We start from the raw sequence: 13,921 nt of genomic DNA, 5'->3' as shown, positions 1-13,921 counted from the left end.
ACGATGACATCTGCGAGATGGGTCTCGGAACTCAGGGCCCTGACCTTAAAGCCCCCGTACACGGTGTTCCATAAGGATAAGGTCCAGCTCCGCCCACATCCTTTGTTCCTCCCGAAGGTGGTCTCCGCCTACCACATGGGTCAGGACATTTTCCTGCCGATCCTCTGCCCCAAGCCCCATGCATCCAGTGAGGAGTGACACCTCCACACGCTTGATGTGATACAGGCTCTGGCCTTTTACCTGGAGCGGACTAAGTCGTTCAGGAAGTCTTCGCAGCTGTTCATTGCCTTGGACGAATGCATGAAGGGTCGGCCGATCTCCACTCAGCAGCTCTCCAACTGGATCACCTCATGCATCCGTACCTGTTATTACCTGGTGGGAATTCCTCCACCGTGAATTGTGAGGGCACACTCGAGTAGGGCGCAAGTCTCATCGACTACCTTTTTAGCCCATGTCCTCATTCAGGACATTAGCAGGGCTGCCACATTGTCTGCAGTTCACACGTTCACCTCGCATTATGCGATAGTCTCCCAGACCAGGGAAGACGCCGGGTTCGGCAGGGCTGTGCTCCGTCCTGAGAGTTTGTGAACTCCTACCCACCTCCAACAGATATAGCTTGGAATCACCTATTGTGGAATACACATGAGCAATCACTCGAAGAAGAAAAGACAGTTACCTTTTCCGTAACTGGGTGTTCTTCGAGATGTGTTGCTCATGTCTATTCCACATCCCGCCCTCCTTCCCCTCTGTCAGAGTTGTCTGGCAAGAAGGAACTGAGGATGTGGGGAGCGCGCAGCGCCTCTTATACCGTGCCATGGAGGCGCCATTTCAGGGGTCACTAGGGGTGCTCCCCTATGGGTACATCTAGGGGAAAAACTTCCGGCACTGGTGCATGTGGTGAGCACGCACACCTATTGTGGAATAGACATGAGCAACACATCTCGAAGAACACCAGTTACGGAAAGGGTAACTGTCTTATCCTAGCCATCATTGGTTGAAGATGCTGCAGAAAAGGTTTTGTATGAAAGAAACTTAGTTAGACAAGAGAGTAATTTGTTACTTAAGTTTAGTCTCTAGAAAGCATGTTATGATTGTTTTATATGTAACCTTTTGTTTCCAATGTCCTTACTCACTATCACTTAAATCTTGAATCTTTCATAGAATCATAGAATATCAGGGTTGGAAGGGACCTCAGGAGGTCATCTAGTCCAACCCCCTGCTCAAAGCAGGACCAATCCCCACCTAAATCATCCCAGCCAGGGCTTTGTCAAGCCTGACCTTAAAAACCTCTAAGGAAGGAGATTCCACTACCTCCCTAGGTAACCCATTCCAGTGCTTCTCCACCCTCCCAGTGAAAAAGTTTTTCCTAATATCCAACCTAAACCTCCCCCACCACAACTTGAGATCATTACTCCTTGTTCTGTCATCTGCTACCACTGAGAACAGTCTAGATCCATCCTCTTTGGAATCCCCTTTCAGGTAGTTGAAAGCGCCTATCAAATCCCCCCTCATTCTTCTCTTCTGCAGACTAAATAATCCTAGTTCCCTCAGCCTCTCCTCATAAATCATGTGCTCCAGCCCCCTAATCATTTTTGTTGCCCTCCACTGGACTCTTTCTAATTTTTCCATATCCTCCTTGTGCTGTGGGGCCCAAAACTGGACACAGTGCTCCAGATGAGGCCTCACCAATGTCGAATAGAGGGGAATGATCACGTCCCACGTTCTGCTGGCAATGCTCCTACTTATACAGCCCAAAATGGATTCCCATTCGCTAAACCAGTAATTCTCAAACTTTTTTTTTCCTCCGCAGACCACTTGAAAATTGCTGAAGGTCTCGGCAGACCACTTAATGATCTTTCCAAATGTTGTTTGTACCATTAGCTAACTATGGTAAAGTGCTTTGTATAAAAGTGCTATATAAAAAAAACTGTTTTGTTCTACAAATAAAAGCACACAACTCATATTTTCATATCAGTAGTTTTACCTTTCTAATGTGATAGATGTGCCCTCTCTCCCCCTCCACGGCAGCCCACAAGCTGTGGCTGGGAAGGAGAGGGGTCTCTCCCCCCATCACAGCAGCCCCCAAGCTGGGGAAAGTCACCTCTTTCTCTGGCTGCCGCAGCCCTGCATATCCCAAATTCCCCCCCACCCCCTCTTCTCACCCCACTGCCCCCTCCCACCTGCGCTCTATTCCCCCCAAGGCCACCACCTCACTTTACATGTATGTCTTCTCCAGGGTCCAGGCACCTAATTAGTGGAGCCATGCAGGGCTGCCCAGAGGATTCAGGGGGGCTGGGGCAAAGCAATTTTGGGGGCCCCTTCCATAAAAAAAAGTTGCATTACCATAGAATACTATATTCTACTGTGGGGCCCGGATCCTGGGGCAAATTGCCCCACTTGCCCCCCCCCCAGGCGGCCCTGGAGCCACGCCTGTGCAGCTCCACTAATTAGGTGGGTCGCCCTTCATTCTGTTGTGTATGGTCACTCAGGTGCGCACCTTAGCGGAGACTATCCGCGGACCACCTGAATGGAGCTCGCAGACCACAGTTTGAGAACTTCTGTGCTAAGCCAAAGTTAGCCATGGCATAGAAAGCTTAAAAGCAAGATATGTTGGTCAAGAAGAGGATAATTTGTAAGCCAGCATAGCGGGAATGAGATGCTACTACCCTGCTCTGTCCAACATGTGGAAAGGCCTGTAAATCAAATGATGGACTCCTTAGCAGTCAGTACTTCAGTATAAGCTTTTGTTAAAATGGCCATCTCTGACCCAAAGGATAATGGATGAGGACATTAATTGGAAGAGGTGTGTGGATTCCTAGGACTGGAATAGCAGGGATGTTGGGAATTGGAATGAAAGGGCACAGAAGTGTAGGAAGTTTGTCCTAAGTATGCAGCATGTACTTGGCACTAGCTGCCACAACTAATCGCTTGCTTTCATAAGCACTAGCTTGCTCTCAGTTTAAAACCAATGAGCAGTCTCTTCAGCTGTTTAGGAGATGGGGTTGACAGTGAAATGTGCAGGCAATCCTTTTAGTAATAAAGGATCTAATGCCTATAGGAAAGGAATGAAACCATTCATTCATTCATTCAAACCTCTTCTGTGCCCCCGTTCCTCTCCTCCAAAACAAAGTTTTGTGTCTACTGTAGCTTTAGTTGCAGCTTCCTTCTGGAGGCTGTTTCCAATGACTAGAAGTTAAATTCTCTAGATGCCAGCTTCCTTTTGTCATTCCTACCTTGCCCGCTGTGAAGGAAGGCAAGGGATACTGCATCTTTAACCTTCCTCTGTTCAGCTAAAATCCTCCCTCTTTCAAGGGAGGTCCAAGAGTCCGCTCATGTGACTGTCAGCTGGTGATGACATGCTTAGTGCAGAGAACCCGGCAGTGCTGGAAAGGGAGGAGAATGCAGCAAGTGCCACTGTAAAGGAAGTTACCCTACAGTCCCTTTCACCAATCTCCTGTATCCAAAGATACAGCCATGAGACAGGCTTCAAACGGTGCTTCTGTGGAGAGGAAAAAATCCAAGTGAGGGTAAGGAGGCTGCTGAAGGGAGCGTATGGCTTGGCTAATCGTATCAACACACTGCAGCAGCTGTTAGGGAGTAATGGGTAAACTGCTGGTCATCCTGCTAAAGCTGCGGGTCTGATTTCTCTGCTCCTAAGAAAGGAGGGTGGTTGCAAAGGGCTAAGAGTGAATATTGGATTTCTGTTCTCTAATGGTGTCATGCAAATTGTTGTAAACAAGTGATTCCTTTCCTTTATGCAAAGCAGTTCTGTTACCAGATTCCCTCTAACAGAGGAAGGCTGGGGCATCCTGGAGAGAACTGTCCCTCCCAAGGCTGTAACCTTTTTATTGCCTCATTAGTTGTGCAATGGACACTGAATGATGCACTGTATAGGTGCATATGCTGCTTTATTTTAAATTAGATTTGTCAGTATTGTTCACAGATTGAAAGATTTTAAATCAAAGAAAATCGAAAAATGGAGCATTGACCTTTTTTTGGCAGGTGCGGGAGAGGGTAAACATGCTAAAATGTCTGTGTTAAAATGCCTAACTTCTGGCTATAGGGAGTCTTCCTGTTCTCATGTCAGCTGGTGTATTTGGCTGCAGTCTTGAGTACTAATTGATGATCTAATTGTGCAAATTAGAGAAGGGGAAAGCCTGTTTGGTCATCTTGTCCATGCCATGACAGGGCAGGACTGTGCTCCTCGTCTTATGGCCCCTTCTTTCTATTTTGGATCTGTCCATAATTAGCGTAGTGTTTTCATCTGTGACGAACAGGGACAGGAAATGCAGCCCTGGTAAATATTAATTACTACCAGCCATCTTCTAGTTCAATATTTCTCTTGGAAATGTAAGGATGTTTCTTTTTATATTGTGTTTAAAGATGAACATGTCCATTTTCATGTTCTTGCTGTGCTTTGTCAGGACTCTTGGATCCCATTTTCCAATGCAAAAATGAATAATTCTCTTAAAGATGTTCGAGTGATGCTCTGATGAATGAAATTTTCTATCCGTGAAACAGGAGCTGCCTGGAGAGCAGTACTATGCACACACATCCCTGACCCGGACAGGCTAGTTCTAGGGGTCCAAATGGAATGAACTATGAAGAGTGAATTTTCTACTTGGACTTCTAACTGAGACTTCCAACATCCATTGTGGTGATGGTGATAGTGCCTGTGATATGGGCAGGTATCTGCTTGTCTACACAGCAAGTTACTGTGTTGCAAGCTGAGGCTGCGACTCTCCAGCACACCAGCTTGCTGCATAGTAACATCCTGTGTGCACGTTGCTACAGCGAATGTGGCTTAGTACACTAGGCTGTGCTCCGGGACTTTCACTGCAGAGTAGCAGCATCCACCTGGAATGTTCCTGTGTAGTGAGCTGGTGAGCTGTAGGTTCCCACCCCGGCTTGCTGCACAGTAACTTGCCCTGTAGGCGAGACCTTTATAACTTACCCGTGATGCATAGGTATCACAGGAGTCTCCAAAGAGCGGATGACTTAATCATAACTGAAGTTTATTACCTAAGGTCTCCTGCAATGCATTCAGGCTGCATAGCATGCTTTGCTGTGCATATTCTTTGTGCTATTGTACTTTGGCTGCTTTGCAGTGATCCTCAGCTGGGAGAAGGTTCTGTGGCAGTTAGAAGCTGGGGGATATCCCAGGAGAGCGAATCTGATTGTGTCTTGGAGGGATGTAGGCTGAACAATAATAGCATTTTATTGATCCTTTCCAGTCACCCTTCAGCACTAGGAAGGGCTTTATGTTAAGTCAAAATACTGTGGTTTAATAGATGAGCTTTCCCAAGGACCATTGCACTGCTTTTGAAACTGGGGGTCACTTTTATTGAGCAAGAATTAATCCTTTACTTCCAGTCTTAAGTTTTAATCAGCAGAGTTTCCATGAGATTTTAATTTATCTCCCTCTCTGGTATTCACCAAGGATAGCATAGTTAGTTCTCTGTTCACTATTGCTGAACATAGTGACCCCATAAAACTCATACCAAAGTGTGTACATCAGGGCACTTCCTGGCACATACCTAAATCTGTTTCATTGCTTTGCTCTTAAAACCGTGATCTGAAGCTGTTTCATTCTTTGAGTCAATATTAACAGAGCAAAATGACTGCTTATTCCATTCCTGGGGGACATAGCAAGAACAGTTTTCTGATGCTCCACAAATGGTGTCTGGTCACATAGGGTATGTCTACACAGAGATAAAAAGCCCATGGCATCGAGTCTGAGCCCAGGTCAGCTGACCCAGGCTGCAGAGCTAAAAATACCAGTGTAGACATTTGCGCTTGGGCTGGAGCCAGGGCTCTGAGACCCTTCTCCCTCGTGGGGTCTCAAAGCCCAGGCTCCAGCCCGAGTCTGAACATCTGCACTACAATTTTATAGCTCCAGGAGCCTGAGTCAGCTGACCTAGGCCAGCTGCAGCTGGCTGCGGGTCTTTTATTGCAGTGTAGACGTATCCTTAGTTCAGGTTGTCCTCTAGTCTAGTTGTTAAATAGTATTAAAAGCTAATAATACATTTTCCTAACATTACTTTTCCAGCTAAGCAATTGCTGTAGTTGCCAGAGGGATATTATGCAGTTATGTGGGGGGAAACTGTTTCCTTGATACAGTCTTTCTATTAAGATTTAGCCCATGCTATTAAAATTTGGGAAACCTTGAACTAGAATATTTAAGAGCATGCACTAGTTTTATTCCTTGTTGTTTTGAAGCCACTACTGTGACTGGAAGTATAGCCATTTGCATCAGTCACCTAAGTTGCATTATTTTACCTTTTTGCTTCCTCCATGTTTGTTTTGGTGCCCAGAGAGAGATGAGGGCATACTCCTCTTTGGTGTATATTATAGGTGGTATTTCTTTTTTTGTGGTAGAAGTATACTTGGGTCATACCGACTGCATACTGATTGAATGTTATCTGAAGGTTATGGCCCGTACCAGTTGTGTATGAGCTCCAAATGTTAGCAGTTTTTGTCCTTTATTTTCCAGGAGTGGGTAGTGCTTGGGATTTTTATGGGGGTTATTTAAACAGCAAAGGCTATCCAGGCTGAAACCAGCTTACCCACTCTTTATTTTTAAGCTGCTATCCGTAAAGTGTAAAGACAGTGTCACAGATGACAGACAAAGCTAAATCTTTCTTTAATGCTTCCAATGGAAACTGGGTGTGCTCAGCACCTCTGCAAATTGGGCACAAGGGTTTCACATCAGACTTACAAAATCTGTGAATGTTTCCAGAAAATTTGGCTGTAACCTAATCAGTTTTGTACCAAATGAAATGAAGCAAGATAAACAGGCCATTCTGCAGTGCTGGACAGGCATGCTTCAAAACTCACCTGGTAGTCTTTTTACTGGGGAGGAGGATATTGATTGTGGGGCTTTCTTGAGAACCTGTGGGAAGTGGGTTTGGGAAGATACTGTAGGTTTGTCTGGTTTGGGGATCATGCTTTTTCTTAAAGTATTCTGTATAAACTGCAATGCAGTCTGATAAGTACAGTAAACACATCTGAATGCTTATTTCAACTGTTGTAATTCTCTCCCTCTTTTCCTCTCCTTCCCTCTCCCCTATGTTTTTTTTATTTTAATTTATGATTGTCCATGAAAAGTAGCTGAACTTTGACTTCTGAAACCATGGCTTGGTCTATTGGTACACACAAATTGATGGAAGATTGAGTGAATTCTCTCCTACTGCTACTCTTGCTGAACAAAATTAACCAAGGAAAGGAAGGACATAGAGAAGAAATTCTTTAATTGCCTATACTCTAATGCTCAGGGTGACAGACAAGGAATTGAAATTGCTCATTTATGAGCATAAATTCTATCTAGTTGGTATTACTGAAACCTGGTGGGATGATTCACATGATTGGAATGTTAAAATCAATGGTTATATAACCCATTTAGGAAGGATCTAGTAGTGGTGGGAAATGGGGAGGGTAGTGGCACTCTGTCACTGATAACTTTGAAGAAAATTATCCTGAATGCTTATGGATCAATGTCATAACAGATCAAGTACAATGTTTGCTACAGACCCCACTAGGGAATAGGATGACCACCACCTTATACACCTATCTGTAATGTGTAAGGAAAAAAACCCGTCTGATCATGGGGGACTTTATTTGAGTAACATGCTGGAGGCCTCATGCCGTCAATACTAAAACATCCTTGGAATTTCTAAACATTATAGATGATGATTTCCTAACTTAAAAAGTGTTGCAGCCAACATGGGAATTCTATATTCTGAATTCTGGAACTGATCACAGAACTAAAAGTAATCGTAGCTTAGGTACAAGTGATCATGACTTGATCAGTTAAAATGTCCAGGAAGAATAAAGTTCAGAACAGTGAGATATAGATATAGATATATAATTATACACACACACTTGGTGCTTTCACAAATCTGAAAACAATTCTGAGCCAAATTAGCTGGGAGGAAGAATTTAATAAGAAAAATGTGAATGATAATAATTGGGAATAATTTAAGAACACCTAACTAGGTGCCCCAAAAGCCCCAATCCCACAACTGAGGAAGAAAGCCATGCTGGTTTAAAAAAAACCAACTTGCTTTAGGGAAAAAGTCGCTGTAAAAAATAAAAATAAAAAAAAATGAATGGAAGAAAGGGGAAGATCATAGTAATGAATATTAATCAGAAGTTAAGAATTGTAGAAAATTGATAAGGGAAATGTAGGGACACAAGATGAAATCAATGACCAGCTGAGTTAAGGAAAATAAGGAGTTTTTTAAATATGTTAGAAACAAAAAGAATCCTGACAATGGCATTGGTCCATTACTAGGTAGAAATGGTAGAATTAGCAGTAATGTAGAAAAGGCAGAAGTGTTCAATAAATATTTCTGTTCTGCATTTGGGGGAAAAAACACATGATTTAGTCTTCTCATATAGTGATGATAATTTTTCCATTCCACTAGTATCTCTAGAAAATGTTAAACCGAAGCTACTAAAGTTAAACATTTTAAAATCAGCAGGTCCAGATAACTTGCATCCAAGAGTTTTGAAAGAGCTGGCTGAGAAACTTGTTGGAGTGTTAATGCTGATTTTCAATAAATCTTGGAGCACTGGGGAAATTCCAGAAGACTGGATGATAGCTAGTGTACCAGTTTTTTAAAAAAGGTTAAACGGGTTGACTTGAGTAATTATAGGCCAGTCAGCCTAATATTGATGCTGGGCAAGATAATGGAGCGGCTAAAACAGGACTCGATAAATAAAAAATTAAAGGAGAGTAATGTAATTAATAGAAATCAACATAAGTTCATGGAAAATACATCCTGTCAAACTAATTTACCTATTTTTGATGAGATTACAAGTTTGGTTGATAAAGGTAATAGTGTTGATGTAATATGCTCTAAACTTCTGTAAGGGGTTTGACTTGGTACCCCATGACATTTTGATAAACTCGAATGATATAAAATTCGTATAACATACATTAAATGGATTAAAAACTGGCTGGTCTCAGAATGTAACTAAATGGATAATCATCAAGTGGGTGTTCCCCTTTGGGGTCTGGCAGGGATCGGTTCTTGACCCTACACTATTCAACACTTCTTTTTTTATTGATGACGTGGAAGAAAACAAAACCATCACTCATCATTTGCGGATGACACAAACATTGTGGGAGTGGTAAATAATGAAGACAGGTCACTGATTCAGCACGATATAGTTCACTTGGTAAGCTGGGCGCAAGCTAACAATATGCATGTTATAACTGCTAAATGCAAATGTGTACATTTAGGAACAAAGAAAGTAGGCCATACTTATAGGATGGAGAACTCTGTCCTGGGAAGCAGTGGTGGATAATCTACAGAATATGAACTCCTAATGTGATGCTGCATCCAAAAGAGCTAATGCAATCCTGGGATGCATAAGCAGGGGAATCTCGAGTAGCAGCAGAGAGGTTATTTTACCTCTGTATTTGGCACTGGTGCAACTGCAGCTGGAATACTGTCTGGTTCTGATGCCCACAGTCCAAAAAGGATGTTGCTAAATTGAAGAGGGGTCAGTGAAGAGCCACGAGAAATGATTAAAGGATTAGAAAACATGCCGTTTTAGAATGATAGTCAAAGATCTATTTAGCATAACAAATAGACGGCTAAGGGGTAACTTTAATACAGTCTGAGTACCAACATGTGGAACAAGTATTTAATAGTGGGCTCTTCAATCTAGCAGAGGAAGGTATAACATGATACAATGGCTGGAAGTTGAAGCTAGACAAACTCAGACGGGAAATGAGACATACATTTTAAATGAGGAGTGTACTTAACCATTGGAATAATTTACCAAGGGCTGTGGTGGGTGTTTCACTACCAACTTTTAAATCCAGATTGGATGTTCTTCTAAAAGATCCACTCTAGGAATTATTTTGGGTCAGTTCTCTGGCCTGTGTTATACAGGAGGTCAGACTAGATCAGAAGTGGGCAAACCATGGCCCGCGGACGGTCCTGCCTGGCCCCATAGCTCCTGGCCCAGGAGGCTAGCCCCGGTCCCCTCCCTCGCTGTTCCCCCCTCCCCTGCAGCCACAGGACCGGCGGGTTCGATAAGGGGCAGGGGGTCCCGGGGGGCAGTCAGGGAACAGGGGGCAGTTGGATGGGGCGGAGGTTCTGGGGGTGGTGGTCAGGGGATGGGGAACAGGGGGCGGTTGGATAGGGCAGAGGTTCTGGGGGGGGCAGGGGATGGGAAACAGGGGGAGTTAGATAGCAGGTGGGGTCCTGGGGGGCGGTTAGGGGCAAGGGTCAGGGGACAAGGAGCGGGGGCGGGTTGGATGGGGGTGGTGGGTTCTGAGGGGGGGCAGTAGGTGCGAGGGGTCAGGGGGTGGGGCCAGGCTGTTTGGGGAGGCACAGCCTTCCCTACCCGGCCCTCCATACAGTTTCTCATCCCGATGTGGCCCTCAGGCCAAAAAGTTTGCCCACCCCTGGACTAGATGATCAAAATTGTCCTTTCTGGTTTCAGAATCTATGAACTCGCTATATTATAGGGCAGTACACCCTTTCTGGATAGCTCTTTAAGGGAGCTGTATCACAGTAGTGTGCTTGCGCTGGGTGAGCATATAATAGATTTACTAGCTGCTGAGTCTGTGTTCTGAGGACTGCATGGACTGGCACTTGCTTTGTTAAATGCTTCAGAGTTTGGGGGAATCCTGGGTGTTGATGGGCTGCTCAAGAGCAATTTGTATTACATAATTTTAAGGGATCTCCAGATTCTGTGTTCCAGTGACCGTTTGGGAGACTAATTTGTGAAACTTCCTGCTACTTTATAATACATTTACATGTGCTGTGACTCCAAATTTAGAGTGCAGTGAGTGTGTCACCAATCTACCCCCCACATTTCCCCATACCTGGGCCAAAACACAAAGGGGCAGAGTTGCAGGGAAGTTTAAAGCTGGGGTGCCATCACTGGCATCCAGCACAGCTTTCTTCTAATGCCCCTGCCTTGTCCATTCTGTCCAGTCAGAATATTGGACGTTCCACTGCATGAGATGCCTCCTTTTAGCAAAGATATTGGAACGTTCTGCCATACAACCTGTCTGAGAATCTTTGGGTGCTTCTGTAAGTTACAAATCTTGCTGAATGTTCTTGTAAGGACCGTAAAAGAAAATCAAGGGGTCCTAACACCTTACGGGTACTCTTACAGCCAACAGAGTGCTCCAGAATGTGTGGTTCATAAATTAATTTCTGTAAGTCACGGTTTTAAGGCATCAAGTATCAGAGGTAGCCGTGTTAGTCTGGATCTGTAAGAGCAGCAAAGAGTCCTGTGTCACCTTATAGACTAACAGACATATAGGAGCATGAGCTTTCGTGGGTGAATACCCACTTCTTCAGATGCATGTAGTGGAAATTTCCAGGGGCAGGTATAAATATGCAAGCAAGAATGAGTAAGGTTTTAAGGTAGAGTTTCTTCGGAAACGTTTTCTCTCCTACAATAAGTGATCTTCAGAGGGCAGAGGAAAATGCTCTATATTCATTTATGAGCTTAATCTAGCAATCAGTAAAACTAGATCAGCATGTTTGAAGTCATCTTACAGGGCTTCCTGACACTCACCATTCAGCGGCATTCGTTAGCTGGTAAAAGTTCTTCCAAGCAACCCTTCCAAGAGCATATTTTATTGTACTTTTGCTGTTAGCTTGGGATTAGATTTTTCATTTAATTAATGATTAAAAGCTAGTACCTGAGGCCTCAGTAAGAATTGGGAAGCCTTGAATTACTTGGTCTGTAGAGAAAACTTATGAGAGGGAATGCCTGTAACATGAAAGCTTCCTTAAAGGAGGCAAAACTGGCTGCAAAACCATTATTCATGGGTAAATAATTCCATTAACTAACTTAATTCTCATTGTAACCTGGGGAGTCCTTGCTGCTTGAACATCTGCGGGCTTTAGAAGAAAAATATATATGGAGTAAGTATTAAAGGAATCCACTGGTATTGACCAGGATCAAAGGTTTGTGCCTGCATACACAAAGGAATGAAGGCTTGGTCTGATTTACACAGGAAGAATTTGTTCCACATATATTAATCTGTCAAAAAAGCCACTTGATTTCCTTGGATAGGGTTTAAAAGACCTTTGTTTTACTTCCCCCCGCCCTTTGTTCTAGCCCCTTCATATCTTCAAATCATGTGAAAAAGCACGTTTCAAAGGGGCAGAGAACAAATATTAGGTTGATGTGTTTTAAGGCTCTTTTCGGATTAAAGGTGGTTTAAATTTTCTCTAAAACAGAATATTAATGCAGCAATGGATTAATGAATATTTTGCAGGTGGAGAAGTTAAATTTTTATCACATAAGAAAAAATGCATTTCAGACTCGTTACAAAGTTATAAGGGGCACGCTTTTCTTCTGTTGGCTTCATGTTCAGTGGCTTTATTCTTGGGAGAGAACATGGGTAGGCCACTGGACCGAGAGGAGATCTGTGTTGTATTCTCATCTTTGTCATCTTGGACAAATAATTTTACTTCCCTTCTGTGCCTGTTTTCCTTCCCACCCTTTGTCTTACCTTGTCTATTTAATGACAGGTTTCAGAGTAGCAGCCGTGTTAGTCTGTATCCGCAAAAAGAACAGGAGTACTTGTGGCACCTTAGAGACTAACAAATTTATTAGAGCACAAGCTTTCGTGGACTACAGCCCACTTTTTAAAGCTTATGCTCTAATACATTTGTTAGTCTCTAAGGTGCCACAAGTACTCCTGTTCTTTTTGCGGATACAGACTAACACGGCTGCTACTCTGAAACCTGTATATACAAGTACTCCTGTTCTTCTTGTCTATTTAGGTTGTCGGCTCCTGGGGGCATGAACTCTTAGTGTGTGTATATACAGTGGCTGTTATAACAAAGTCCCAGTCCCAGTTGAGACTTCTTTGCTGTGCTCTAATACAATTCATACACAGCAGTATCTCTTGTTGGTTTTGTTTTTTTCTAGCATTATGTTGCTTGCTGCTGTTGTCGTCTTCATTATGGAGCTGTCTCTTTTCCCTACTTGCCTCCTGTTTTTAGCATGCATTTTCTTAAATGCCGCTCTGTATAGGTCAGTGATACTGATGGTTGAAGATGTCTAACACCGGGACTTGAAAAATCCAGCTTTCACTCCCCTCCCCCACCCCAAAAATAATTCTAGTCTTTACATTTGGGGCGGAGAAGATTCTCTTCCAAATGTAAGCAAAGTGTAACCCAGGGCTGCTCCTCAGGGTCAGCTGCTCTAGGCACTGCTTTTAGCAGAGGAGTGTTCTGGGAGGAAGGGGGAGGGGTGGGTTTGTAGAGCGTGATGCAGGGATCCATCCACCAGAGCAGAGGGCTCTTAGACTTGCCGGGAGGAGGGAAGATCTATGATGAATGGATTTATTGCAAGGAAGGGGCTGCACAACACTGATTTGTGTGAGGAGTTGCTATAAATATTGTGGGGGTGAGGGGCTATTTTCACTTGATTTATTAGGAGCTACTGCTTTTTGTGATGGGGTGCAGCATTAATGGATTTAGGTGTGTTGGGAGGGATTGCTTTATCTGGGAGATCAGAGTTCAGTTGGTTGCAGACCAGGATTTTCCATTCCAGCCTGCAGGAGATTGGGCAGGAGAGACAGTGGCTTGGGACATCCCAATGTATATTAGCCTGTTGAGGAGTCTTGGGTTAGTGGTTTGTAGGGTAAATTTTTCAAGCCTTTTGGCTAATGCTTTTTTGCTTCCTATGCCTCCCGCATCTCTCTCATCTGTTGGAGTAGCTACCAAATGCACACCTCACTGAGGACTTGCTCCCAGGGCTGCTCATCCTCTGCTCCGCCAGCTGTAACGCTTTCATTTTTGATATTTTTTGAAAATATTTGCTGTAGTTTTAAATAGGACTAAGTTCCTCTCCACTTTCCCAAGACAGCAAGGTATAGTTATGAATCCCTCCACGGAGTATTGTCGGTCGTACTCATGAAAGCCAGGGA

General features: G+C 43.8%; 1 protein-coding gene across 1 annotated transcript in view; it reads left to right on the top strand.

Annotated features, from left to right (window-relative positions):
• Window positions 1-13,921, top strand: part of LOC117882762 (H(+)/Cl(-) exchange transporter 5) — a gene marked incomplete in the record, with an annotated part of 107,430 nt that overhangs the window by 70,290 nt on the left and 23,219 nt on the right.

Source organism: Trachemys scripta, chromosome 9, assembly GCF_013100865.1.
Source record: "Trachemys scripta elegans isolate TJP31775 chromosome 9, CAS_Tse_1.0, whole genome shotgun sequence".
Lineage (NCBI taxonomy): Eukaryota > Metazoa > Chordata > Testudines > Emydidae > Trachemys > Trachemys scripta.
This window is presented reverse-complemented; position numbering and strand designations above follow the sequence as displayed.